Source organism: Cupressus sempervirens, chromosome 4 (assembly GCF_028749045.1).
Source record: "Cupressus sempervirens isolate cs-2001-9-10 chromosome 4, ASM2874904v1, whole genome shotgun sequence".
Lineage (NCBI taxonomy): Eukaryota > Viridiplantae > Streptophyta > Pinopsida > Cupressales > Cupressaceae > Cupressus > Cupressus sempervirens.
The window spans coordinates 273,236,726-273,263,571 of NC_143121.1; the positions used below are offsets into that span (position 1 = coordinate 273,236,726).

General features: G+C 34.1%; 1 pseudogene across 1 annotated transcript; it reads left to right on the top strand.

The window, feature by feature from the left end:
• The first annotated feature begins 12,441 nt into the window (after positions 1 to 12,441).
• LOC149561075 (3-methyl-2-oxobutanoate hydroxymethyltransferase 1, mitochondrial-like) lies at positions 12,442 to 14,359 on the top strand (annotated as a pseudogene). Its single transcript, XR_016364234.1, has 5 exons — positions 12,442 to 12,838; positions 12,947 to 13,093; positions 13,338 to 13,544; positions 13,646 to 13,792; positions 14,279 to 14,359. The product of XR_016364234.1 is annotated as a 3-methyl-2-oxobutanoate hydroxymethyltransferase 1, mitochondrial-like (transcript).
• The last annotated feature ends 12,487 nt before the right edge of the window (positions 14,360 to 26,846 follow it).

The following is a 26,846-nucleotide window of genomic DNA, read 5'->3' on the forward strand; positions in this document are numbered from 1 at the left end:
CAATATTACTGAGTGGGCCCAAATGTAGAAACTCGAGTTCTGAAATCTAACTTGGTGAATTTTTGATACATGGTGTCCATTGCATTACTCAGCATCATCATGCACTTGGTAGAGGTAGAGGCTCAGTCCATACTAATCACTTCAATCTAATTTCAAACTCAGTATACATTGGTGACTTGATAGATATAGTGTCACTCGGTAGAAACTAAATTCCATGTTTACCATGCCTGCACTCGACAAACACTAATCATCACATCACTCAGTTAACATTACTCATCTCATCACTTGGTTAACACTACTCATCTCACAAACTAATAACTTGATAGATGCTACAAAGCTTGGTAACCACTAAACTGCTCGATAAGAACTGTTGGACTTCACACTACCTGAATTCACTTGGTAATCACTAGAATGCTTGGTAAACACTGGAGATTGATTAAAGAGCTCAGTAACCATACAAAATCTAAATAAGTGTTGTCACTAATAAAAAAACATGGCTTAATGCCAACATGCTTAACATTTGAAGTAATTCAAATGTCTAGCATTTTATAGATAAAAATGAGTGATTAAGAAGCATGAGCTAGATGATATTTGATGATTATCTAATTTTGTTTTATTTGATCAATAGAAGTAATAAATTTAGAAAATTGAGTTTGTGAGGTCAATTTAGGGTGATTACACATGCTACTTAAATACTCTTTTCCATAGCCATTAGTTCTTCCGCTTTTTATTGTTCATTTTCCCCATACATTGTGTTCCACAATCCTTTTTTTAACATCCACTTTCTCATCCTTGTCATCAACATTTTCTATCTCATAGCATTTCCTCTTGTATAGTTTCATCCTCATTATCCTTTCCCACTTCCAAGAGTTTTATTTTTTAAACATCAATTATAATATTCTTTTGACATGGCTACAACTATATATTTCTCATATTATCCTAACATAAAAAATTCCCACTCCATTTAAAATATTAAGGTAAGTAAAAGTAAACTTTTTATGGATATTTGTAATGAGTTAAAATGCGAACAAAGTATTGCAATTATAGTTTTGAAAACATACAATAGATATATTCTAGTATCAAATTATCATGAATGATGCCAATTTTGATGCACAATTGAAGGAGGGGAATTTTTACTATCTATATTTTGTTTAAGGTAGAATATGTAAAAAATCATACTTTATCCAAAGATTACAAATTCTAGATAATTTTTTTAGGCTATATAAGTCCTTTACAAATACAATTCTATTACAAGACAATCAATAACATTATCAAGTACCTACGGTTGATATTTGAGTCAATTTAAATGTACCAATAAAATTCTTCTATGATACATTATTACCATGTATGATATTCAAGACAAAAGTGATAATATTTATAAATGTATAAAAGTTACATAATGTACATTGACTTCTTTTTATCATGGCTTGTTAGTTTAATATATTATCTTAGCTATTACTTGATGGTTTGTTATTTCATTTTATTCATTTCTTGGGGGTATTATTTAATTTATTTTATGGTCTTTTACAAGCATCCTTATGCTGCCTTTCTAGTTTATGCATTATCATAATGTGGTTTAATTTTTTACTCATACATAACATATTTGAACCAAATGAAAATAAATAGCATTAAAGAAATTCTATAGAAAATATATAAATATGAAGAAATGTTATTCTTCTAGGAGCAAGAGTCTAAATGTTGTGATGAGTTGACATTGAATGTCCTTCAAATGATTAATAATTTTTCAAATTATAGTCAACAAGTTCACATAAATGTAAGTTAAATAAATGATTTACATTAGTACCTATATTTTCTATTATACAATCTCATATAAGTCCATTGGCCATGGCTAAAAATGTGCAACTCAACAATTACAATTGAACCATTATCATCTTATAATAGATGGTAAAAAAAATACATTGAAATAAAAACTACAAATGATATAAATTCATGAATAACTAATTAGATTCTTTTATGTAGTACAACACCTTATTCTTCTCATTAATTAAATGACAATAGCCAGAATACCTTCTTATAATGAAATTACAACATACACAATCTATTAATGATTCATAGATCACCCCATCATCCAATACTAAATTCTTGCAGAATAAAGAGGTATTGAAATACAGAAAAAATATTAAATGCAATAATTTTGGAAATTATAGACCATTCTAAAGTTTAAATTGACTATGCAAATATTTAATACCATTCTTTTATAGGATATTTCTATCCCTATCTAGTTGTTATCACCATATGCAAGCGTCATTGCTTCTTCCAATTCTTCAGCCACCACACTCATTTTGGGTCTTTTTGTTGATTCCTTTTGCATGCACATGTATGCTATCTCTGCTACTTTTCAAGCTGATTCAATGTTATATCGACCACCCAATGAAGGGTCCATAAGCTCATCTATTTTTCCACATAAAAGCAAATTGTGTGCTTGATACAATGATTTTTTCAATATGTTGTTGATGAACATTATCAAAAGGATTGAAATCACTTAATTTGTCTACAAAAATATATGAATTACCAATTGTACTATTCTTTCCTTGAGTGGTACTCAAAAACTATAGACATCACTCTTCTCATTCAGTGAAGATGTTGCAAAGTATCTACAATAGTACATCCATATTTTAATCTATTAGTTATTTGTTCCCTATACTTTATGTTAGGAGAAAAATACATTCATTAAGTGTAGTTAAACTAAGTATATTTAAGAAAAAAGAAATGTAATGGAGTTATGTGAAATACTCAAGATCAAGATAACCCAATGTCCCTTTGACTTTAGTTGGCATATAACCACTAACACTCTACCCATTTTGATATGCCAAATTCAGCTACCTTGGCAAACATTTGTTATCCAATAGTATATTATTGTACTTTATATCTCTATGTATGATTAGAGGATAGCAACCTTGATGAAGGTAGGGAAAACCTAAAAAACATGTGTAGAATGGTTGAAACATGGTGGTTTTTTCCTTTTATGAAAACGATTTTAAAATATAAAGGAACTTCTGCAACCACAAACACTTTATCATCTGTAGCGTGTCTAGCAATATTCAATCTTGTAAGTCAATCAAGTGGAGTTTCCACTTTGGCAATGCCTACAAATAAAAGAAAAATTAAAAAAATATATTTAAAGGTATGTAAAGTCAATTAATAAGTGAAAGATGTTTATCATTGTAAGTCAAATTGTGATATCATTAAGATTCAATTGAGTAAGTTTTTGAACATATTTTATTGATCTATGTTCTATGAGTAGTAGTTCTCAGGAGCCCTTTTCTCATGAGAAGGAATGAAATGCTTAAGGCACATTGCATCTACATGATATCTACATAGATGAAGTATGAAAACTTTCCTAAAAATTACCTATCCCAATACTACTCATGAAACCCAGCTCAATAAATTTGACTCAAAAAACTTTACAATTGAATTGTGATAGCAATACCAAAATGGAAATTGAAATCACATAAGATTTAATGTATGCAAGTACCATATAAATGATCAAAATCAATGTTCCACATGGCATGTATTAATAAACCAATGTCAGTATGGGTTGTCTACAATACACAATAAGATTTACAAGATTCTTGTGATATATTCTTGACAACATGGCTACCTAAAACCACAATAACACTTGTTATATGAGAATTTGGTACTCGAGGGAAAATAATGGTAATGTTCATAGACACTTTGTTTTTGAATCTATGTATGAATACTAACCACATTCTGGAATTCTTTTCAGCCTTGATTAGAACCAATCTTGTGTATTTTGACAGCAACCTCATATCCCAAAAGTCTACCATAAAATATAGATCCAAAACTTCCCTTACTAATGCGCGTGGAATAGTTATTGGTAGAAGTTTTAATATCTTCCTCTGTGTATTCTATAGCCAACTTGTGATAATCTATAAGAACTAAATTCTCTAACATTGCCACATACACAAATCAACCATAAAATGAGGAAATCTAAAGTTGAAAAGTCAAATGTCGACTACATAAGTGTAAATACTTGTTCCAATTTATACTGAGTTACAATTTTTGATATGACATTCAAATGGGTTACTTAGACAAATCATGTCATTGTTAAATTTCATAATTGAACATAATTAATGTCATTTATAACTCATACAAATCTGACCACATGTCGGTACTATGAATGCATTAAATGCTGAAATATACATATAACATGTCAATCTTATGTCATAGACTATGTCAACTTGCATGCCAAATGTAAGGATAGCATCAATACATATAAAACATATGATAACATAAAATATATAAAATAAAATGCCATCAGACTTGTGAGTCCATCTACATGTAGTTCTTTCTCCAAGCCATTAGAATGTTGTCCATCTACAATCATGAAACAGAAGAGTGGTCTAGGCACTTTTACCACCAACCATGGAGTGGTCAACTCCCTGAGGTTCTTTGTTTAAGAAGAACTACCTGACCCTAGCATGAGAAGGCTAGCAACTTGGCACAATTGGAGCAAAAAGATCTAGTGCAGTCAAGTGCCTAATTCTAGTTTACACTTATGCCTAGTAGAAAACATACACATGGATGTAGAAGAGGGAAAACAAAACTAATAACCATGCATTTCAATCATATGCATAATGTTGTACTGAGCTTGGCCAAGCATCAAAAACCAGTATAATGTAAAAGACTGGCAAGTAGTAAATAAGGAAAAATCATCAAATGTTTCCAAATTTATTTATCCTCCTCTTAAATCCCACATTCAATAACCCTCTATACGAAGTGGAATTTATATCTCTCTAGAATGATTACATTCAATAAAGTGAATAACATATAAGATCTTTATTTTGTTCAAAGAAACAAATACAACTATAAGAAAAATACTAAGGATGCAGATTTCATTCACTTTTAAGGATTTTTTTTGTTTGTCTACTAAGCCTATTATTAGTGAATACAATTTATTTCTTGACTTATACTTACTTTTAAGGATTTTTTTGGCTTGTCTACTAAGCCTATTATCAGTGAATACAATTTATTTCTCGACTTATATTTTCTTTTTTCTTAAATAAGTAACAACAAAGACATATATTTTCATTATTAGCCGATAGGCTATTTACTACAGGGTTCTTCCGTCCAGGTCGGAATCTATTACACGATTAGTTTTATAGTGATAGAACATAGCTCTTGTACGGAAAATAGACATCGAGTTACCACTGAGATGCTTGGGCTTTGCAGCTGCAAGTATGGACACAGAGCTGTTTGGCAAACATGGGCATAGAGGGCCTATGGGACACCGTGCAGCTTTGGTTGCTAATTTCTCTGGCTCCGTTATCCAGATTTGCTAAATGGATAAACATTACCACCATTGTCCATCCAGCATTTTTGAGGATATGGCAGTCATAATCTTATTCGTAGACTGGATTGGGGTAAGATTTGGCTTGGCTTTAGAGGTCTGTTTTGGTTGTTTACTTGCTTTCTGTTATTTCTTTTAAATTTTGGTCTGTTCTTGAAACACAATGGGACGGTATCATTAGTTATTTTGTTTATAGTGTCTTGTTTTGTATTTGTTCATATGGGTGGTTTTTGTTGATTGTTTACAGAGCTTTAAGCTGTACAATCTATGCATTCAATTATATTGAGGAATTGGAGTAGAGGGTCCATGAACTAGATAGACATGTTGTGGCAGCGTTGATGCCCAACACAGAGAGTAAGCATCCCTAGACCACCGAAGACCAACAGGTGTCTATCCACTTTGTAGAAATCATTTGTGTCTATAGCACCCCGGTGCATCTCTTAGATAATCATCACTGAAAATTGAATGAGCCATTTTTTGTATTTTGTGGTTCAAGTCTTGAGCCTTGAGAGTTCAAATAAAAATTAGAGGTGCTTACCATGAGTGTTTGAATGCGAAAAAGGCTGGTGCAAGAATATATGTTGTTTTATCATTTCATCAATAAGACAATATTGAAATAGAACCATGACAACAACCCATTGGTCCTTTAAATGTGGTTCACACTTCTTTTGTCTTTTGGATCATGTGAATCACAAATTTAAGAATTATCTAGAGTGATTATATTATGTGGACTCAGTACACTTCACAAGCCTATGCTTTCTGCTATATCAGAAGAATGACTGTTAAAATAGAGTAAATAAGGTTGGTCTTGACTCTTGGAACATGCTATTTGAATAATAATATCTGTGTTGAACTGGTTGATAAATATGTTTCAAAAGTTAAGAAGCCCGGCTCTCTGGATGCCGATTTCATTTGCAAAAATCATGGCAAATTTATGGAGTTCGTCTCCAGTTTGGAGACTGCTCTTGTTCAGTGTCTAAAACCTTCTTCCCTAGAGTGTCTTCCGATGCCAATCCCACGATCTATTACTCTTGTGCTTGGTAATAATTCAAATTATCCATCAGAGGTAGAGGAAGGAGGTTCATATATGAGAAATATATTAAAAAATTAATTTAATACACAAATACTCACAACCCTAAAACTAAAATCTTTATTCGGCACTTGAAAAAGTGCTCGGCACATGAAGGTGCTGAGTGCAAGTTTTACTCGGCACTTGCTCGGCACTTGATAGTGCCAAGTGACAGGCAACAGGTGCTGAGTGAGCTTGGCACACAAAGGATAGGTGCCGAGTTAGCTCGGCACTCAAAGAAGACAATGGATGCCGAGTAAGGTCGGATCCAACTAATAAGATTTATAACTTAGAAAAAATCTAACATGAATGCTTTCACGATTAAAACTAGAGAGCCGAGCTTTAACCTTTCAACCAAGTTTCTCAAATACAATTAATAGCAGAGGAAGAACAATAGATTCAAGTATGCCTACTTTCTTTTCTATTCAACTGAGATTTAAACTATTACAAAATCTGGGAGCATTTGGCTTCAACAAGAAAACCCTAAAAAATAACCCTAAACTGATAATACTTCAAATTTCAATAAACTTTTAAACCTGCAACTCTAATGGCTGCATACAATGGTTCTTGGAGCAATCACTGCTTCAACATGACAAATCCAAACAACAACAAACTTACTAAGTGAATAGGGAAAACACGTGCAACTGTAGGCACAAACTTCTTTCCTTCTTCCTTCTCTGCTCAGCTTTGCAAGTTCTCTCTGATCTGCTTGATCTACAAACTCAACAAAACAATAAACATATAGAATGATCAGAGAATGAACACGTGCAACTGCAGGCATGAAATGAACTTCTTTTTCTCTGCACTCTAACAACTGGATCTGCTGATCGACTTTTGACCTAAAACGGTTTTCCCTCTCATTTCCAATTCAAAAATCTCACCTACCCATATTAATTTTTTCTAGCTGTTCTGCTAGTCGTTAGGTGGTAGGTGGGCACTTGGCTCCAGGGAGAAATGACCAACAATAATTAATATTCCAACACTCCCCCTTTATCCCGAGCCAAACAAAACAAGGATCACTGCTGATCCAAATCAACTACACCATGAATCTCTCTTAGGTGTACAAAAGTCCCAATGCCTAATGGCTTTGTGAAAATGTCTGCTAGCTGCTACTCAGATTTGCAAAAATTTATTTTGATATCCCCATTCTCCACCAACTCTCTGATGAAGTGATATCTGATCTCAATATCCTTGCTTCTCCCATGGAAGACTGGATTCTTGGACAATGCAATTGATGAGATGTTGTCACAATAAATTGTGGTTCCATCCTCTTGCCTTTCATTCAAATTTATCAAGATTCTCCTTAGCCAAATTGCTTGACATGCTACTGCATTTGCTGCAATGTATTCAGCCTCTGCTGTAGATTGAGAAACAATAGGTTTCTTCTTGGATGCCCATGAAATTGCATGCGATCCCATATGAAACATGTATTTGGAAGTGCTCTTCCTGTCATCTATGCTTCCATCTCAATCACTATCTGTGTAACCAACCAACTTGAAATCATTATTTGAAGTATATAAAATTTCAAATCCCTTGGTACCTTTCACATACCTTAGGATCCTATTTCTCGTTTGCCAATGGAAATCCTTTGGTGTTTCCATAAATCTAAAAATCAGACTTACTGGATGCATTAGGTCTGGCCGAGTTGCTATCAAATACATTAGACTTCCAACCATACTCTTGTATAGTGTTGGATCCACTCTCTTGCTAGAGTCTTCCTTACTCAACTTTAGACCTATTGTTGTTGGTGTGGGGGTTGCCTTACTATTCTGCATTTTAAATCTCTCCAAGATCTGCCCTACATACATTTTTTGAGAGATGAAGATGCCATCATTATTTGTTTTACTTCTATGCCTAAAAAGTATTTCAAGAGACCTAGGTCTATCATTTTAAATTCACTTTTCATGGCCTCTTTAAACTCACCAATTAGAGCCTTATCATTATCAGTAAAAATCAAGTCATCTACATACAAGACAACAATTAATACATTACCATCTACTACCTTGATGTAAAGAGTGGGCTCACCATTTCTTTTGCTAAAGCCATTGCTCATCAAATATGAGTCAATCCTACTGTACCATGCCCATGGAGCTTGCTTGAGCCCATAAAGAGCTCTCTTCAATCTATATACTTTGTTCTCTTCACCTGCAACTTCATAACCAGGTGGCTGCTCCACATATACTTTTTCTTTCAATACACCATTTAGGAAGGCAGACTTCACATCCATTTGAAATACCTTCCACTTGTGCTAAGCTGCAATTGCTATGACAACACGCACGGTTTCCATTCTTGCAACTAGGGCATAGGTCTCATCATAGTCTCTTCCATACTGTTGTTTGTAGCTCTTGACTACCAACTTTGCCTTATGCCTATCAATCTTGCCTTCAACATTTCATTTGGTCTTATAGACCCATTTCACTCCAATCACTTGCTTCTTTGGAGGAAAATCAGTTAGCTCCCATGTCTCATTTCTTTCTATAGCATCTATCTCCTCATCCATGGCCTTACACCATTTCTTCTCCTTAATAGCTTCTTCAAAATATATTGGATCACTATGAGAAAATAATGCAAAATTAACACTCTCATCATAATCTTCATACCTTTCATCTTGGTATATCTCCCTAAGACTCTTGGTCTTTCTTGGTAACAAGGAGGAGAGTGTGGGATAAAAATCTTCACTATTGCTGCTTTACCAACCAGCTCGGTCTTCACTAGTACTCGGCATTGACACTCAGTCATGCCTAACACTCGATCATGCCTAGAGGAGCTCGACAATGACTAAGGTTGCTTGCCTTTTCTTCTATTTGCTCCTTCTTGTTGTTCATCAGCATCTTCTTCACTCATAATTGGCACTTTACTTGAAGTGCTTGTTGACTCATTAGTTGAACCATACCAAGACTAATTTTCAAGAAATTCCACATCTCTTGAAAGAGTCATCTTTTTGTTCAATAGGTCATACAATCTGTATGCCTTTGATTCTGGGTTGTACCCTGTGAAAATACATTTCACACCTTTGTCATCTAATTTCTGCCTTTGTTCTTTAGGCACATGTGCATATGCAACACATCCAAACACCCTTAGGTGTTCAACTCTCCATCTTCTTCGTGACCATGCTTCCATTGGAATTCTATCATGGACTGCCTTTGTAGGACACCTATTAATTAGGTAAACTATTTTTGCCACAACCTCTCTCCAAAATTCAGTTTGGAGACCTTCCTCTTTCATCATGCTCCTTGACATTTCAACAATGGTCCTATTCTTTCTTTCAGCCACTCCATTCTGCTGTGGTGTATAGCTGGCTATGAGCTCTTTCTTAATGTCATGTTTCCTGCAAAAATTTACAAAAGAATTGGAGGTATACTCCCCTCCTTTATCAAATCTTAGGACCTTGATATAATGTCCACATTCTCTTTTAGTCTGGGCCTTAAGTTCTACAAATTTTTCAAATGCTTCAGATTTATTCTTTAAGAAATACACACATGTCCTATGACTGAAATCATCAATGAATGTCATGAAATAAGTACTCCCCTCAATGGAAGTAACTCGCATAGGACTGACTAAGTCGGTATGCACTAATTCTAATGGATATCTAGCTCTCCTAGAATTTTCAGAATTAAAGGGAAGCCTATGTTGCTTACCCAAAATACAAGCCTCACACTTGTCACAAAAATTTCCTACATGTGGCAAACCTTCTACCATTCTTTTATTTGACAATAAATTTAAACTAGCATAGCTGAGATGACCATATCTGAGATGCCACAACCGTGAAGGGTCTTCAATCACACTCCTTAGAGCTGATTGTGTGTGAGGTGCAACACAAACTTGAGATGAGAAACATGTCTTTATCCTCAAGGGAAACATTCTGTTCTTTGTCATTTGAACTGCTGCAAGCAAGTTCTTGCTCCCATCCTTTTCATAAATGACACATGTGTCATTATCCATCAGCACTTTATATCCATTTTGAATGAGCTGACCAATGCTCATCAAATTGTGCTTCATACCAGGGGCGAAATACACATTTTGTATTTCCCTTTTCTCACCTTTCTTGGTGCAAACCATAATAGATCCTTTGCCCACAGCAGGTAGGGTTCCATTGTTACCCATCTTAATTTCTGATTTGAAACTCTTGTCAATAAATGAAAAAAAAGTTTCATTACCACTCATGTGGTTGCTACATCCACTGTCGAGGTACCAAGCCTCAGGGCTTCCTTCTTCACCAATATTACAAATTATGAGGGCAGCAACATTGGGTCCACTTCCCATGTTCACATCAGCCACATTTTCTTGTCTTGACTGATCATTCTGCTTCTTCTAGCATTCACTTGCATAACGCTCATATTTATGATAGTAGTAGCATTCTACATTACTCTTATTTGAGTTGTATTTTTTCTTACCTCCTCTTGAAATATTTTGTGAGCTACTTGCTCCATTTGCTCTTCTCGAGCTTTCTACTGTAGCATTTTTTTGTCCTCCACTCGACACTTGCTCGGCACTTGATGGTGCCGAGTGATAGGCAACAGGTGCCGAGTGATCTTGGCACACAAAGGATAGGTTCCGAGTTAGCTCGGCACTCAAAGAAGACAATGGATGTCGAGTAAGGTCGGCTCCAACTAATAAGATTTATAACTTAGAAAAAATCTAACGTGAATGCTTTCACGATTAAAATCGGAGAGCCGAGCTTTAACCTTTTAAAAAAGTTTCTCAAATAAAATGAATAGAAGAGGAAGAACAATAGATTAAAGTATGCCTACTTTCTTTTCTATTCAACTGAGATTTAAACTATTACAAAATCTAGGAGCATTCAGCTTCAACTAGAAAACTCTAAAAATAACCCTAAACTAATAATACTTCAAACTTCAATAAACTTTTAAATCTGCAACTCTAATGGTTGCATACAATGGTGTCTTGGAGCAATCACTGCTTCAACAGGAAAAATCCAAACAACAACAAACTTACTGAGTGAACAGGGGAAACACGTGCAACTGCAGGCACAAACTTCTTTCCTTCTTCCTTCTCTGCTCAGCTCTGCAACTTCTCTCTAATCTGCTTGATCTGCAAACTCAACAAAACAATAAACGTACAGAATGATCAGAGAATGAACACATGCAACTGTAGGCATGAAATGAACTTCCTTTTCTCTGCACTCTAACGACTAGATCTGCTGATCGGCTTCTGACCTAAAACGGTTTTCCCTCTCATTTTCAATTCGAAAATCTCACCTACCCATATTAATTTTTTCTGGCTGTTCTATTGGTCGTCAGGTGGTAGGTGGGCATTTGGCTCCAAAGAGAAACAACCAACAATAATTAATATTCCAACATCATATTCAGAAGGTACTTTTCCAGTTATGGAGGATTTGAATCCTTACTTTGATTGTGATTCTGTGGTAGCGCCTCCATGAAGGTGTGGGATTTCTTAGGCTGTGAGCATTAAATCTAAACTAGACTATGGTGCTACTAAGAAGAGGAAAGGGAGGAAGTCAGAGGCTGAAAAACCTCGAATCGGAGGCAAGAAAGATGTTGAGGAGGGATCCCAGTGGACTATGGATGCTCTCCCTTATCAGAACACTAGAGTTTAGTTTCATTTTGGCATTTTGATTTTAGCTTTTAGCTTCCTGCTGTAACAGGCTTTGATTGTTTATTTGTTTCTTCTATCTCTTTTTGGTTCTTTCTCTTCTCCTGGGTTTTGTTCTTATCTTCTTCTATTCATTTCGTCGTTTCTTCCTGCATGATGGCTCTTCTGTAACTCTTTTTCCTTTATGATTAGTTAAAAGGAAGGGGCCCCCACCTCGCAGCTTATGAGAAAAAATGTTTTAAATGAAAAATAATATCATAAGGTGGCTTTAAATTTTGAGTTCTCAAGATTCAATACTCACGTGTAAACATGCATTGTGATTGTATTATAGTAAAATAGATGGAAACTCTTTGTAACTATATTGGTTTACATTGTACCTTGATTCTGGTCTTAATAAATTGTTTATTTTAAGATTTTTTTGTTTTAGGACAATTGCTTCCTTGCTGAGGTACTGCTTGAAATTGTCACAATGCTGCAAAGCTCAAATTTCATGGCTGGCTGTTTACTTGAGTCATTACCACAGTCTCATGTCATACGTCGTAGCCCTTCATTGCCAAAAGAGAAGATGATAACAGTTAATACGAAAAGAATACATCATTTTTGTCAAAATCCATGCAAATTCGAGAAGGATAGGGTTCGTTCGCCAAGCTTGTTGGATGTGTGCTTCATGTCCAATCTTCCAGAAAATACTATTTATGGAGGACCTAAATCCCAATCTCCCTGGAAGAGGATAACTTTGAAGCATCTCTCTGAAAAATATGCAGAAGGAGAGCCAATCACAATGGTTACAGCTTATGATTATCCATCAGCAGTTCATGTTGATCAGGCAGGCATTGATACTTGTTTGGTAGGAGATTCAGCTGGTGAGAGTAGTTTATGATTAAACATTCTATTCTTGAAGAAGCTCTGTCTTATTTGGGCTTCCTCTGATGAAACATATTCAGATACCACTTTCTTTTCTATATTTGAAGGAATGGTGGTGCAGGGGGCATGATACAACTTTACCTGTTACCATAGAGGATATGCCGCTCCATTGTCAAGTAGCTGCCCGTGGAGCAAGACGATCCCTTCTTGTTGGTGATTTGCCATTTGGAAGCTATGAAAAGAGCACAGAGCAGGTGGGGCGATAAATTGTGTGTAGAGTTATGGGTTTGTTTCTTTCAAATCTTGTGTTGGTGTGAACGAACTGTATTCAATGAATTCATATTGCAATTATTTACATGTCTCTGCTGGATTTTTAGGTCACACAATCATTTTCATTATAAAACTAATATGTGTGCTGTGGTTAATTGAGCTTATTAGGACTGCAATATTCTCTCAGCTATAATTTGTAAGATCTGTGATAATATGTGTGCCTGGTAGGCAGTGGGAACTGCAATCAAGATATTGAAGGAGGGTGGCATGGATGCAATAAAGCTTGAAGGAGGTGCATTGTCCAGGGTAATGGCAGCTCAAGCTATAGTTGAGGCAGGCATTGCAGTGATGAGACATGTAGGGCTTACCCAACAGGAAATAAGTGTTCTTGGTGGCTTTCGTCCTCACGGTAAAACTGCTGAAAGTGCAATAAAGGTCTGCTCACTGAAATTTTAGCAGATAGTACTGAAAATTATGTTTCGGTCTCATCACCTAGGTGTGTGCATGACAGTATGTATTGATCATCTTCTGTGCAGGTTCTGGAAAGTGCGCTTGCTTTGCAGGACGCTGGCTGCTTCTGAATTGTACTAGAATGTATGCCATCCCCTGTGGCAGCAGCCGTGACTTCTGCTCTTCAAATCCCCACCATTGGAATTAGAGCAGGACCATCTTGTAGTGGCCAGGTACCTATACAATTAACTTCCGAAAGAAGACTTTTTGTGCTTTTGGTATAAGTTTATGTTAGTGCAGTCAAATGAAATAGCAAATTGCATGCTTGGTGATACATTATTCTGAGATATTGCCCAAACAGACATTTGCTACATTTTGCTGCAGAATAATGCAAGCAGATTATAGGAATACTGCTCTCTTTTATCTTTTAAATGCCCGAGTTAAGGTTCAATAGCTATTTTCTGTGTGGATATGTCAAGAATTGATATACCATCTTTATCTTTACGAACAGATAATTTTTTAAAATTTCATTAACCTTCTTAGTAAGAGATATAAATTTAACGTTTTCTGTATGCATTTGTTTAAAAATGCATCTCATGCCAGACGATAATCTAGAGTAGCATAAGCATTTCTTCTTCCCTCTCAAGGTAGCAGCGAAGCAAATAAATAAATAAAATTCTCATTTTTCTTCTCATATCTGATGTTGGGTTTGAATTCAGGTCTTAGTATATCATGATTTGCTGGGCATGATGCAACATCCACACCATGCCAAGGTAAGAGCTGGGCTGTTTTCCCTTTGATTCATTTTTTGTGTGCAAGTGTAACGCCATTTGTCCAGGCTTTCTTTTGTCTAATGTTATTGTTTTTAGTAACACTCGTTTTATATCATGTAAGAAGAGACATTAAAGGTTAGAAATAAGTGGATATTAATCTTTATTGAATGTTTGTTTTGACAATCATCTTCCTTTTAGGTTACATTGTGGCTATATATATGAAGTAGTTTTCTTTTTAGCATTATATTGGATTTATGCACAATATTCAAGAAGTTCATACTTCTAATGTAAATAACATAATTTAAATGACTAGCAAAAAGATTAATATTTTATGTTATTGTTATTATAATTTATTTGGGTAGTTTATAAGTCAAAACTAATGATTTATGGTTCACTTAGCATTTATTGCATCTGAGTGATGCTCGTAGAGGTGAAGCATTACCCTTTTTGGGAGGTCACTCGTCTTAGCACTACTTCAACTCAAGCACATTTAACCATTGAGTTTCCTCCATGGCTAGGCCCATTTAGCTTGCTATCCCTTTTGTAAAACCTTCAAAAAGTGTTATACCTTATAAACCTATAATTATAGAGCCCCTCAAGTTCATTAATTGGTTTGTCAATGTCTCGGGTGACTTTTGCACAATAAATACCTCTAAGTTCTTGGCTCTTAACTAGGAAGGATGAATAACTCTCCATAAATAAATAAATAAAATCCTTTGTTTAAGATTGTTTATGTGGAAGAGAGATCTCTTATGAGGCTTTTTATTAGGGTTTGTATTATTAGGTGCGATAGATTAATGTCATTAGATTTTCATGGTTTGTAATTCACAAGGTTATTAGTGTTGTTTATTGATCCACTTCTGTATATATAAAGCATATTTTGTTTCTATTATTCTGTCTTCACTATGAATAAATAGAAATGTTCTTGGAATGTTTTTATATCTTTGTTCAGGTTATTGTCTATAAAGAATGTAAATTAAATTATTTACTTAAGTTTGTAAGTTGTAAATTAATAACACATTTTAATAACACATTTAATTATAAGATATGAATCAAGATTGCGGCATCATCAATCAACATAACTCTTGAACCTCTAGAGTACAAGTGCTAGTTATAAAACTTCATAATTCCATCTAAATTATTTATAAAAAAGTTAATTTTCTATTTCCTTTTAAATAACAAGTAAATTTCTCACAAATTGCCTTACTGAGTTTTATATTGATTTGAATGTTTTGCTATTCGTTATCCCTCAATAAATATCTACGAGCCATGATGCATTGAATCGTGACGATTTAAGGTGGAAAATTCTTTTGATTGTAGATATGGGTTGACATTTACCCCAATACTGTGAACCATATCTATTATGGGGTAACTACTGGTGCACTATAAATAATAAAATATTAAAATGAAATTGGTGACATCATGAATGACATTTAAGTGAAATCTGGAAGCTACAAAATCATGGTAGCCATTTATATAAAGAGGATACTCGAGTTTGTCTCTTACAATCATTTCAAACAAAAAGCTGAATGACAGGAATAACAATATACTATTTAATATATAAAATCTAAACCTAAACGTTCAAGTCCATTGCACATATAAATCACAAATAAGTATCAATGACAATAAGATATATAGATCTAGGTATGAATATAAAATATAAAATATATTGTCATGGATTGAAGGAATGTGGACAAGAAGAATTAAAATAAATGAACCCACCGTTGAAAAATTCAGATGTCTCTATGTATTGAAGATCGACAGCATCTTTATACTTTGTGTCAAAAAAATTATTTTTTTAAATAGCAAATCAAAGACAGGCAGTATTGAAAGGAGAAGGCCTTTCAGTTTACGCCAATTGGAAAAGTATAATAGTCGTGCCAAGTTGATAGCATAATAGTACGAAATACTTCCACGAGGATTCTACGCAATCCAGAGATACAAATATTCCAAGCGTGTAGGGTACGAGGCACGATGAATTGTTATAATCCAGGGATTAGCTGACCTTTAGTTTAAATTGTACATTATTTGACCCAACTATAATGAGGTCAGAATGCACCCCAGATCAAACTTTATTTTTATTTTTATAAGGAACTGAATTAAAAATGGATTCTGTTATCTTCCATCCAAACTGTACAGTTGACCAATTTCAAAAGATCAGGAATTTTTCCGAAAATTTCGGAGTTTGATCTTCATGATCTACATAGTTTGTCATAATGAGTTGGAATAATAACGATTAAAATAAATATTGTAAAAATTTTGTTGCCCTAAATTTAGAGGTTTAATTATATTGCTTGAATAATTTAAATGTTTGAAGCATAACATCATGCTTTTAATTTTTTTAGGTGAATGCAATTATTTGCAATTATGTTTTGTCTACATATTTATATTTATAGATAAATGTAATTATGTTTAATTATACTGTTAAGTACTTATATTTATAAATAATCTTCAAAAATATCACCGTTAAAATACTTATATTTATAAATAATCTTCGAAAATATCACCGTTAAAAATGCATCACGATCTGGTGTTCCGAAAAAAGGGGTCTTATAAGACCAAATAATCCGAGCCAATTATATTTGAGATAAATAATTTTTAAGAGCATATTTAATTGATAAAAATATTGAAACTTTAGAAATGTTGAAATGAAATAAAAATACTTCACTATAATTGGTTCATTTGTTCAGAACTAATTAACTAATCATGTAAACTGAATATAATAATAAGCCTACGGCAAGTACAATCACTTCAATTATGAATTCACATAATGTTTGACTTCTAATAAAAAATGTGCCCTTATTAAAAACATTGAAATTCTTATATATATATATATATATATATATATATATATATATATATATATAAACTTTGAAATGTACATTATTTCACCAACTATGACGATGGTTAGAATGCACGCTAGATCAAACTTTGTTTATATAATTAACCAAATTAAAAATACCCTATAGCGAATGGTCAACAATGGTCAGTTTTACATAAGCACCGCTATTTAAAGTAGGGCTTGCGGGTGAGAGTTAGAGGAGAAACAGAGATTAGGAATTAGATGATCATCAATTGATATATATATATATATATATATATATATATATATATATATATATATATATATATATATATATATATATATATATATATATATATCGAAAGTTACAAAGTCTAAACCGAATAACAAGAACATTCAACCTAAGTTGATTATAGATATAGAACAAGAAAATACATGGATGAAGAAACACAAAGAGATTAAAAGTTGAAACAAATCTTAGGAGTGCATAATAATACCAATATTAGGTATTGAAGAGTCTTTGGCAAATATAATGTTTATTGAAAATTAGAAAAGTCTAGAGCATACATGTAGATGGTTTAATGTGACACCACTAACACTTAACTCAACAACCTTACCATGTGTTTGAAGACATATTCAATCATGCACACACATGGTGAAGTTAACTGTAGTTCTACAAAATTGATGGCTAGAGAATAAGGAATAGGAGTCGATTGCTACATAGAACAACAGATTTGGTGCAACAAACTAGTGACGTGGAGACGAGACTCTTAATTATTCCAACAATGTTACACATAGTGCTATTTTCTTATATTAGAATAATATTACTTAAATTAATTATTTAATCTTAACTTAATCCTTAAAAGTGTTAAATGAATCATAAAAGTACCATTGATCATAATTAGAATCTACTCTTAATTGAAACTAAACCTAAGCTATTTAATCAATAATTTAAACCTAAGATTCCACGCTACCACTTGCTTTACCTTTGTATTCTTTATATTGATTAAATGGCATATCTTTTTTATTATTTTTATTATCATATTTGTCACCATTATTAATGATTCTATGGTAGATTTTTGAAAATGTAGGTTTAAGATTTTTAAAAAGGAGCTTAAACACAAAACTTATTTTATTCTTCAAACTCAATTTGTAATTTTAAAATAAATTTCATATTCCAAAATTTTTGTTTCAAATGGTTCAAGTAAGCTTCATATTTTTCATCTTTTTCATCTTTAATAGTGACGTTGAAGTCATATCCGAGAGACTCCCAGCTCTTCAGTTGTTCATGAAATTCATTCTACTTCTCAGCATGATGCATCTCACCATCCAGACAATTTTCTTTGAATCTTTTTAAAATTGTTATATAAAAAGGTTATTTTGTTTTTGAAGAATTAGATAGTAACAAAAGGATGGTGTTGATTCAGGAGTACAAAAAGGCTAAATGATCAGTATGAGGTTACCTTCCAATCATTTAACCATACCAATTTTATGCTTCCAAAAATTAAAAAGTTGTAGAACAGAACTATCACAACCAATATTCTTGTTACTAACCAAAAAATAAAATGGAAAAACATTTAAAACAAAAAAACATTCTATCAGTAAGGGAACATATTGCTACCTAGTAATTACACACACACACACACACACACACACACACACACACATATGTATATATATGTATAATAAAACCTCGTAGAACACCAAGTTTAGAGTGATCGACATAAAAGAAAAAAGAGCAAACAAAATCAAGATTAGCTACCATCGGAAAATAAACTTTAATCCAATCTAGTTTTCTAATATAATACTTTAAAATTAACTCATACAATTAAGAGGCAAATAGTCCTTGGTCTACTAGTGAAGTTAAAAAGTTCACAAAGAACCCACTAAGGGATCAAGTCTTGCTAAGTGCAAAACCCAACATCATAAATGAATGAGGGTGGGACTATAAGATTTACCATAATTCTTGATAAACTCTTAACATACCAATAGTTATTTTTCTTTTAGAATGGTACATAATAACTTGTTCCTTACATTTTGACATAAATACTAAGTTGGAGTTGGAATTACTTTCCCCTATTATAAGAATGTTTAAGGAATATTCGATTAGGTAGATAACGACAATGCATGTAACAGAAGTGACAAACTTGTATCATTGTTTTTGTGTCTCTAGCTTTAGTCCTTAACAACTACTTTTTGTAATCTTCATTTAATCATTATATATATATATATATATATATATATATATATATATGAATGATTAGATAATTAATCTAGCCAATCTGCATCGTCATACAAGCTCCCCCAAACAGTCCAACTTTTTGTAATCTACATTTAATCGTTCAATTGTATAGATCTTTTCTTGAATTAGAACTAAAAAACCATGAAATAGAACTAAAAATTGATTTTCTTAGCAGTTGTATTTATTAGCAGTGCAAATTCTCAAAAAGGAAGTCAGTCAAAGGTCTTTGTTTGTTTGTTGTTTTGCCCCATTTTATACTTCTGTACTGTATGAATGGTAAATTGCCAAAAACAATTCCAACAAAAATTTCCAACCAAACACAATTATATGCCAGGTTGTAGATAGCTATGTAATCTATGTTTTTTCATTTAAAGATTGGATGTATTGACAATGCCACAGACAGAAAACAATGAAAGCTAATGTATAAATGAATGGAGACTTTACACGAGCGCAGGTCTATCCGTTGCTTATTTATTCTTCTGTACTACACGTCTGAAATGTTTTAATAACCCTGAAAGGTCCATGAATATTTAACTGCATGTTCTTGTAAGAGGTGTTAGTTTTGTTAGCTTTGGACAACTGTTTGTCCATTTGCTATTATTTAGCAAATAATTATTTTGCTAACTAATTAGTTAGATTAAAAACAAATATAATTTAATTAATTGTCCACTCTTAGAAACAACTAGAAACCGACTTGGTTAGGGTTGTTAAGTTGTTTTAATCTCAACCATCGACTGTAAATCAATCTCGGCCGTTGGTTTACCAACAGGAGTAGTATAAAAGGAGGTCAGGGGGGCATTTGGAGAACATGAAGTTTGGAAAAATGTTTGTAGTGTTAGCAAACAGTCTTGCAGTGTTAGCAAGGGCGGAGTGTTAGCGTGGGAATAGCAGTGGGGAATATCAGTGGGAGAAATAAGGTGGTTGTTGGAATTCTGCCAGTAAGAGGCAAGGAATTTTGTATCTCTTGATTTGCTAAAGTTTAATATAATTTCTCATCTGTAGAACTGGTTTTCCCTTAGGGGTTTTTCCAGGGACAATTTGTCCAAAAATATTGTGTTCATTGTGTTGCACATTTCTTTCCGTATTTTATAAGTGAAGTTGCAGTTGTGTTATTTTTCGATATTAGCTAGGAATTTATTTTCAGCAGTTTAATAATCGTTTATGATAGGAGATTAATAATCAGTGACTGCGATAGTTAAATTTTTCACATGGTATCAGAGCATTGTTAAGGGTAGAAGAGTTTTTCCCTAGGAAAGAAATTTTGATCTCTTTAGATTTATTATTGCTTTAAACCCTTGAGATGGCTTCAGTTGGTTTGAGAGATCAGGATAGATTGGATGGTGCCTCAAATTTTGGTGTCTAGAAGGCCAGAATTTCGTTATTGTTGGAAGAGATTGGTATCAAGGATTATGCTACCAGTTTTGTACCTGTACCAATGGATGCAACACAGCTTGCAGCATATTGGAAGAACGATGCCAAGGCGAGGAGGATAATCCTTGATGGTGTCAATGATCATATTGTTCCACATATCGCACAGCTAGATACGGTGAAGAAGATGTGGGACGCCATTCTGAATCTATACCAGAATGCTACCACCAACAGGAAGTTGATTCTTACAGAGAAGCTAAAGAATACTCAAATGAATCAGGGAGAAGACATCACAAGTTACCTCACCAAACTCAGACTTTTCAAGGATGAGTTAGCAGCTGTTGGAGATAGCCCTAGTGATGATGAGCTAGTGAGAATAGCCCTAAATGAGTTTACTAAACAATGGAGTGTCTTTGTTCAAGTTGTCAATGGACGAGATACTTTACCGAGTTGGGATTGACTATGGACTGATTTCACTCAGGAGGAGTTTAGACTAAGTCTTGTCAATGGGGCCAACAAGAGTCAGAAAAATGAGGTGGAACAAGAGAACATTGCCCTAGCGGGTAAAGGGAAAGCAAAGAAGGAATCTAGAAAAGGATCAAATTCACAAAGTGAGAAGAAGAAGAAGGACCTTTATAAGGTCAAGTGCTTTCGATGTCATGAGTTTGGCCACTATGTCAGTGATTGCCCAGAGAGGAAGAAGGGTAAGAAGCAGGTGGCAGCTTCAACAAGTGCAGAAGAACTCTCCAGTAGAATGGAAGATGAGTATGCACTCATAGCTTGTATGGTTAGCTCAACCTCATAGTGTGTTTGGTATATAGATAGTGGGGCATCATTTCATATGACAGGTGTTAGAGAGTACTTCTCCAATTACAAGGAGGAGGACACCAACATCCAGATTTCTATAAGAAACGTGTCCAAAATCAACCCTGTTGGGAAAGGGACTGTTTAGTTTCAAAGAGAGAATGGAAAGATAATTTCACTTCATGATGTGTTATATGTGTCAGGCTTAGGTATGAATTTGATTTCTATATCTGTTCTTCAGGATAGGGGGTATAATGTACTCTTTAGAGGGACAAATGTGTTGATTAAGCACAAGGATTGGAAATCACCCATAACTATTGGAGTTAGGAGTGGTTGCCTTTATAGATTGCAGTTTGATACTCCTAAGGCACTTATGAGCAATAGTAATCCTAGAGATCTTGGAGAGCTATGGCATAGGAGGATGGGCCATATTCATCATGGAGCACTTAGATTGCTTCGTGAGAGGGTGACAGGTGTTTCAGAGGTGAGCACAAAGCATGACGATGTATGTAAGGGATGTGTGTTGGGAAAGTTTGCAAAAGCATCTTTTCCAAGGAGTGACACCAGATCTAAGGGTGTTCTTGATCTAGTACATTCAGATGTTTGTGGACCAATGTCGATGAAATCTCTTAGAGGATATGAGTACTATGTTACTTTTATTGATGATTTCTCTAGAAAGACCTGGATATACTTCTTGAAGACTAAGGATGAGGTTTTCAGTAGATTCCAAGAGTTCAAGGCTCTAGTGGAGAATTTGACAAGAAAGAAGATAAAGGTTCTTTGGTCAGACAATGGGGGCAAGTACAAAGGAAATTTCTTCTAAGAGTTCTGTACCAAAGAAGAAATCAAGAGAGAATGGACTGTTCCTTACAATCCACAGCAGAATGGAGTTGCTAAGAGGAAGAACCGTTCTATATCGGAGGTAGCAAGAGCTATGCTACATGACAAGGACATGCCCCATTACTTATGGGTAGAGGCGTGTAATACAATAGTCTACATTCAGAATAGAGTTCCACACAAGGTGCTAGGGAAGATGACACCAGAGGAGGCTTTCACAGGGAAGAAGACAGATGTTAGTCACTTCAGGATATTCAAGAGTTTGGCATATTGCCATATTTCTAGAGATACACGTACAAAGTTAGATCAGACTGCAGAGAGGGGGTACTATGTTGGGTACAGTGAGACCTCAAAGGCATATAAGATTTTCATTCCGAGGACTAAAAGAATTATTGTCAGACAGGATGTCAAGTTCATGGAGGACAAGGCATTCAGGAGATCCAGAGATTTGCCAAAAGATGATCAGAGTGAGCAGTCAATAGAAGCTCCAAGAACAAGTCAAGGGCAACAAAGCTCAAGTACAATTACCAGTATGAGTGTAGACTTAGTTAGTGAAGATTCACAGAGTATGGAGCAACAGCTGCAATAGGAAATGCATCTAGAAGACTTAGAGGTTGAAATTTCATCCTCTACAGTTGGCAGTGGGAACCATGTGGTTCCAAATACACAAAGGGATACTCAGGAGTTTGTGGGAGCTCCTAGGAAGAGTACTAGACATCAAAGACAACCAGCCAAGTTCAATGACTATGTGGCATTAGTTAGTCAGTTGGTAGATAGTGAGCCTTCTAGCTATCAGGAAGTTGCAGAACATCAGGTATGGCGAGATGCTATGGTTGGGGAATATTCTTCAATAATGCAGAATGATGTGTGGGAGGTAGTACCTAGACCAACAGATAGGGCTGTAGTTGGATCACGTTGGATCTATAAGATAAAGTACAGTGCAGATGATAGCATCCAGAAATATAAGGCGAAGTTCGTGGCAAAGGGGTTCTCTTAGAAGGAGGGAATAGACTATGAGGAGACATTTTCTCCAGTTGCTAGGTATACTTCTATACAAGCTGTAATCTCACTTGCAGCACAAATGGGATGGCAAATCCATCAAATGGATGTCAAGACAACATTCCTTAATGGTGAGTTGAAGGAGGAGGTATACATAGAACAACTAGAAGGCTTTGTAGCACATAGCAAAGAGACCCATGTGTGCAGATTGAAGAAAGCATTGTACAGACTCAAGTAGGCTCCTAGTGCATGGTATGAGCACATTGATACATACTTGCAGAAAATGGGCTTTGTGAAGAGTGAAGCAGATGCTAACCTCTACTACTTGGTGGTTGGGGGTGAGATTCTCATTCTTTTTCTTTATGTGGACGACCTACTAGGGCTCATAGTGGGTTGCAAGAGGAACCTTGTAGAAGAGTTCAAGATGAAGGATTTAGGACTTATGCACTACTTTCTAGGCATGGAAGTGTGGCAGACAGATGGGGAGATTTTCCTTGGTCAAGGGAAATATTGCATTGAAATCTTGAAGAAATTCGGGATGGAGGATTGCAAAGCCATGTCTACACCCATGATTACAAATTGGAGGAAGGTAGATACATCTAAGGAGAAGGATGTAGATCCCACTTTATATAGACAGTTGATTGGTTCGCTTATGTATTTGGTCAACACTAGGCTAGATATAGCATTTGCAGTTAACTCTCTTAGTCAGTTCATGGTTGAACCAAAGAGAATGCATTGGACAATGGCTAAGCATGTGCTACATTACTTGCATGGTACAGTCGAGTATGGAATCAGATATGTTCGAGGTGAAGGTATCAGGTTGATAGGCTATACTGACGTAGATTGGGTAGGAAGTATAATAGGCAAAAGGAGCACTTCAAGGTGTTATTTCAGCTTGGGATTAGGAGTTGTATCTTGGTTCAGCAGGAAGCAATAGTCTGTGGCTCTAAGTTCAACAGAAGAAAAATACATAGCAGCTAGCATGGGGACATGTGAAGCTATATGGCTTCAGAAGTTGTTAGTAGCCTTGTTTGGTCAGAAGGTTGAGACTACTGTGATACATTATGACAATTAGAGTTGCATCAAGTTGTCTGAGAATCCAGTAATTCATGATAGGTCTAAGCATATAGATATCAGATATCACTTCATCAGAGATTGTGTACAAAGAGGAGTTGTTCAGCTACAGTACATACCTATAGAGGAGCAGCTAGCAAACATTCTGACTAAGGCATTGGGGAAGGAAAAATTTATCTTCTTTAGAGATAAGTTAGGTGTCCTGCAAAACAACTTCCTCGCTAAGAGGGAGCATTAGTTTTGTTAGCTTTGAACATCTGTTTGTCCATTTTCTATTACTTAGCAAATAATTGTTTTGCTACTAATTGGTTAGATTAAAAACAAATATTTATTAATTAATTGACCACTTTTGGAAACAACTAGAAACTAACTTGGTTAGGGTTGTTAAGTTGTTTTAATCTCAAACATCGATTGTAAATCAATCTCGGCCATTGGTTTACCAACATGAGTAGTATAAAAGGAGGTCAGGGGGGCATTTGGAGAACATAAAGTTTGGAAAAATGTTTGCAGTGTTAGAAAACAGTCTTGCAGTGTTAGCAAGGGCACAGTGTTAGTGTGGGAATAGCAGTGGGGAATATCAGCGGGAGAAATTAGGAGGTTGTCGAAATTCTGCCAGTAAGAGGCAAGGAATTTTGTATCTCTTGATTTACTGAAGTTTAATATAATTTCTCATCTATAGAATTGGTTTTCCCTTAGGGGTTTTTCCAAGGACAATTTGTCCAAAAATATTGTGTTCATTGTGTTGCGCATTTCTTTCCGTATTTTATAAGTGAAGTTGTAGTTGTGTTATTTTTTGATATTAGCTGGGAATTTATTTTCAGCAGTTTAATAATTGTTTATGATAGGAGATTAATAATCAGTGACTGCAATAGTTAAATTTTTCACAAGAGGTACAGAGGAAATTAATTGTATTAAGTTTGAGTCTTGTTTTCTTATTTGTTCACTTAAGTTTTAATTTATAAGTTGTTTCTCTTAGTTGGTTAATAATATTTCGAATTTGAACTTCTTATTATATAGGTTATTTTAATACACTTATTAATTATCTATTATTATCTATTTGAATACACTTATTAATTAAGGATATTATATTTTAAATATTGTTGTTTTGGCTCACTTTTCTCAAAAGGTATCATTTAGATTTTTGTTGAATTTTTTTTGTTAATAATAAGTTTGGCTAATATGTTAATAATAAAATTCAATTTCTTATTTGAATTTATTATTATATAGTAATATTATATTTTTAATTTAATACTATATAATATTAAAAAATTATAATATCTCAAAAATGAAAAAAATTAGATTCATATGTTTAATAATAATTTTTTTAATTCAATTACATGTAGATTTTATAAAAGAACCTTCAAAATATTTATAATACAAATATTAAAAATAATTATTATTAAAAAGAAAAATTAACATTTAAATTTATGTCTAAGAATTATAATATTTTTTAATATTATATGAAAATAATTTAAGTGAATAAATATTAACTTTCAAAATGGTTATTTGTAATAATACATTACTTATTTTTATATGCAGACTATTATATTACACATTTAGAATTGAACTATTAGCAATATTAGATATTATATAAAAATATTGTGATAATTTAAGAATTATTTGTAAGTATAAGGTAACTAGGTTATATATAAAATAATTATCAAATAAGATTGATATTGTGTATGCATGTATCATCCCAATGAAAACAATGTGTTCAAAAAGAAGGGGAAGCATAAAAAAGAGAGGACAAGAAGGAAGAGGAGAAGAAGAGAAGAGGGCGAAGAAGAAGAAAATGAATTAGGAGAATGAAAAGGAGGTGAAGAAAGAGGGGTCGTAAGAAGAAAAAGGAAAAGGAAATAGAGCAAACAAAGTAGAAAAAGAAAAAGAAGAGGGCTAGAAGTAGTAGGGAAAGAAGGTGAAACCGAAGAAGGAAGGAACAACAAGAGGAAGAAGGGAGGAGGAGGATAAAAAGAAGTGGAACTAAATGGAGAAGGAGAGGAAGATACAAAGAAGATAGAGATGAAAAAGACCAAGAAGAAAAAGAAGATGAGGAGAAGATGAATATATATAATTGGAGGCACTTTTGGCAGATTTGCATAATATATATAATTGGGTTGTGTCCGTTATGTTTTTGATAAATGTGATAGAGTAGGAGATGAGATGATAGACTGAGAAACAAGGGAAAGGGAGGCACACAAGGGAGAGAGAGAGAGAGAGAGAGAGAGAGAGAGAGAGAGAGAGAGAGAGAGAGAGAGAGAGAGAGAGAGAGAGTTCATATGATTAGGTCAATATAAGTATTAGAATTCACTTTAGATTAGTAAATAGAAACTGACATCAAAATTAGCTAAAACCTTGCACTATTTGGTGCAAGTGCTAGTGATAAATGC